The sequence below is a fragment of the Salvelinus sp. IW2-2015 genome, linkage group LG2 (genome assembly GCF_002910315.2).
Source record: "Salvelinus sp. IW2-2015 linkage group LG2, ASM291031v2, whole genome shotgun sequence".
In the NCBI taxonomy this organism is placed as follows: domain Eukaryota; kingdom Metazoa; phylum Chordata; class Actinopteri; order Salmoniformes; family Salmonidae; genus Salvelinus; species Salvelinus sp. IW2-2015.
The window spans coordinates 42,244,622-42,248,900 of record NC_036839.1 but is presented as its reverse complement, the minus strand read 5'-3'; the positions used below and the strand labels follow the sequence as shown (position 1 = coordinate 42,248,900).

Below are 4,279 nucleotides of genomic sequence, written 5' to 3'. Positions count from 1 at the left end.
TTAAGAAGAGAAATTGTAGAAATAGGTGGGGTCTATGACTTTGTGTCTGTGTTAACTAGTGACAACCCGGGAGTTGGAGTGGTGGGACAGATGGAGGTAAATACAACAAGATGTTGTTGCGAAACCGCAACAGTCAAGTCAGACATGTTCAGTACCACGGTGCTTATGTAGATTACGCCTGTTAGCTCCAGGTATAAGAACAAGTAGCTCATTGAACAAAGGCTACTTGACTTAGAAATCTCTGAGCCATAATATGAGACGTAATATGATCTGAAGTAGATCTGGGCTTAATGTTAATCTGCTTAACAAATGTGGAAGAGAAACAAAATGAGTGCTTACCTTTTTTCCTGTTAAAAGCCCGGTTCATACTGGAAAAACCTTGTGTCTTTGAGATCCCTCCTGTGTATTTGCCAATATACCACCTGGAATATTCCACCTGGAAGGAAAAAACAAAACGTTTCAGAATCCTTTAAAATATCAGACCCTCAACAAACAAAACCTGGAAAATGTTACTACCTACGGCCTACCCCAGGTTTGGCCGGGGTTAGGCCGTCATTGTAAATAAGAATTAGTTCTTAACTGACTTGCCTAGTTAAATAAAGGTTAAATAAAATAAATGAAAAAGAAGCATGATCTTTAGATAAAATGTAGTCTACTTCAGAAGAAAAGAATAGCATACTCAGTTGTCCTTATGTCAGGTCCTGATGTGGCTACGCAAAATGGCTGTGGGCTACACTAGTTCATTTAGCAGACAAGATTAGTTTATATTTCTGTGGAATTATTTTATATTATTTCATAGTATGAAGAATACAATTAAACAAAACAGTATGAAGAATACAATTAAACAAAACTGAAAAATATAAATATTTTCTCCAAACGATTTGAGGGAGTACGCACATATATTTTGCTATTCTGTGTTGAGCAGTTATTCTGTGTTGAGCAGTTAACAAAGAAACAGGTACTCCTATATGCTTAATATACAGTTATTAATGTAACTTTAGTTGTTCTACAAACGTTGGGCTATATGTTTTGATTTTTAATACATTGTAAGGCTGCATGATGAGACTAATGACGACTTGAAAAAAGTCACTTGAAAGGCATGAGCTCTGCTTTGTTTTTTCACGCAGGGTGTACACACTCTCATTCACAATTTGAAAAGCACTTGATAATGCCTCAAATTTCACGGCAGCATCCCCTTTGTGGCCGTAATGCACCCTTAAACATCCATGCCTTTTTCAGCCAGTGGCAGTTGTTCCCTTCTCCCCGAGTGCTGCGCAATCCGAAAGTGTCTCTCACTCACACTGCTCTCTGTACAGGTTACAAGTTAAGACAGACACATCGGTGACACAACTGTGTGGGTCCTTATCTTCAATATGCACCTCGGAATTGGATATTGGAAGAACTGTCCACATTTACTTTGTCAGCCAACAAGATGAGTAGTTCTAACAAATAGAAAAAGCACTAGTCTGTCAATCTACTATCCCCCATAGTACAAAAGTCGACCTATTCTATTCTGTGCGAGAAATAAATATTCCAAAGAGTCTGGGACAGTTGTGGGATGTGATAGATCCCAAATTAATACAACCCTTAGCATATTTTTTTTAATGCAATGTGGCTGATGCAACATCTTAGAACGTTTAGCTTAAAATGTTAATAAACAATTAGGCTATTTATTCACATTATAAGCACAGCAAAGCGCACATGGTAGTAGGCTATAACCTGGAAAATTCTACAAAAAAAAAAAACTAACTAATGTCTGAAGTCAGCCTGTGATTTAGGAAACCCACCCTCTGACAGAAAGCCAATGTTTAAGAAGTCAGAATATCCACCGATGAAAACCTAGGCCCACCTGAAAAACACCTTGTGTTTACCTTTGGGTTAAAGTCATTTACCATCTGAGTAGGGGAGTTGACCATTTTGGTATTTTTGACGGCTAGACTTGTTAGTCACTGTCGATATATCACACTAAAACAGGTCAAAGGTCAAAAGAAATCAACTACTGCTGGTCGACTTCGTAGTAACAGTAAATATCGCTTGAGACCATTTTCTGGATTTTTTTTATTATTTATTTATTTTTGCCACAATCTGTTGCATTACAGCATAACCTTACTGGGAGAAAGGGGTTATATGCTTGTCGGTGGCTGCCCGAATAAATCCAACCAAAGTAGATTAGTTATTGTAGCAAAACGTAAGACTTCTTATATCAGCAAAGTCATGAAAAAGTTGTAGCTTTCACATAAAGCGAGGTTCAATGCTGTCATATTAAACTCTGCTGGATATAGCGTACATGTATGAACAGTGAATAGGCAAAGGCATTATCGGGTTACAGTACGTACATGCTCTCTTTGACCATTTGCTGATGATCCCAACCAAGTGAGAACTTTTAATACCAAAGGTAAATGGCGATAAGGAGGAGAAGCTCAACTTAAAGTTCGGTTGCAACCTTGCAATCTCTCCCCAACATTTTTTACTGAGTATGTATGAATGAGGAATCAAGACATTATACAACAAAGCATTAAGAGCACATTAACATTGCAAGGTTTAAAATGGTGTCCACATCACCAACAAACTAACATGGTCCAAGCACACCAAAACAGTTGTGAAGCGGGCACGACAAAACCGATTCCCCCTCAGGAGACTGAAAAGGTTTGGCATGGGTCCTCAGATCCTCAAAAGGTTCTACAGCTGCACCATTGAGAGCATCCTGACGGATTGCATCACTGCCTGGTATGGCAACTGCTCGGCATCCGACCGCAAGGCACTACAGAGGGTAGTGCGAATGGCCCAGAACATCACTGGGGCCAAGCTTCCTGCCATCCAGGACCTCTATACCAGGCGGTGTCAGAGGAAGGCCCTAAAAATTGTCAAAGATTCCAGCCACCCTAGTCATAGACTGTTCTCTCTGCTACCGCACGGCAAGCGTTACCGGAGCGCCAAGTCTAGGTCCAAGAGGCTTCTAAACAGCTTCTACCCCCAAGCCATAAGACTCCTGAATATCTAGTCAAATGGCTACCCAGACTATTTGCATTGCCCCCCCCTCCTCCACACCACTGCCACTCTCTGTTGTCATCTATGCATATTCACTTTAATTAACTCTACCTACATTTACATACCACCTGAACTAACTGGTGCCCCCGTACATTGACTCTGTACCGGCAGCCCCTTGTATACATTGTTATTTTTTACTGCTGCTCTTTAATTACTTGATACTTTTATCTCTTATTCGTATTTTTTGAAACTGCACTGGGGGCTCGTAAGTAAGCATTTCACTGTAAGGTCTACACACCTGTTGTATTCGGCGCATGTGACGAATTGAAATTGGATTTGAAATGCCAATTTCCAAAATCTGTTCTTAACTCACACAGATAGCTACTATACATAAGTAAGTTCTGCCTCAGAATAGGTTGACTCAATTATTTTGACAGTTGCTGCTTCTTTCTTTATCTCTTTCCTTACAAGTATTGATCAAGTCCATTCCATAGTGATAGAATCCCTTCTCAGCCAGTGATTTTGGGAAAAGGTAGAAACCCATTTCTGAGTCAACTTCATTATACCTCGATATGTTTCCGTTCAAAACATCCACTCCTGCAAAACTTAAATGGAATGAAGCATTGATATAACTAATTTTACTCATGACGTACATTACACTTTAAAGCAAACACATTCTGATAAATATTCTGCTAAGGAACCAAATAAAATGTCTCAGATGAGTCCCAAGGATACAAATGACTTTATTGTCCAGACATAACAGCTGTTGTGAATCAAACAACAGAACAGAATTGAACCGTCCATATGATTGAAAAGTCCATAAAAAAAAAGATGTAATTAAAAAGGCTCCCGTCTTTGTTATGTATCCCTTTGATCCAACTGAAGGGCGACAACTTCCTTTCTAGATGGATAATATAGCATCCGGCTACAGTAGTCCTTCAATGCTGAATTGTATGCAATGAGGATGACACTGACCATTGTGTGTAATGTGTCATACTGAAGATCTCATGGAAGACATGAATATGCTCTAGAAACCTTATTCAGATGCTCAACAGAGAATGCATACGATGAGTAGATGTACAGTACATAGATACTGAATATGATGATTTGTATTTGACACAGCATCACACAAATGACCATGACACTGCAGCAGACCAAGAGCACAGTTAAACATGTGCTATGCCATCTTCTGTGACACTGACAGATACAGTGCCTTCAGAAAGTATTCACACTGAGTAAACCAAACATTAGGAACACCTTCCTAATATTGAGTTAAACCAACACCCCCCCC

At 39.5% G+C, this 4,279-nt stretch overlaps 1 long non-coding RNA gene across 1 annotated transcript in view; it reads right to left on the bottom strand.

The window, feature by feature from the left end:
* Positions 1 to 341: 341 nt before the first annotated feature.
* The window catches only part of LOC111980283 (uncharacterized), a 143,395-nt gene continuing 139,457 nt past the window's right edge, over positions 342 to 4,279 (bottom strand). The window contains exon 3 of the long non-coding RNA XR_002879421.2: positions 342 to 436. This is a non-coding gene — a long non-coding RNA (uncharacterized lncRNA). The remainder of the gene's footprint in view (positions 437 to 4,279) is intronic.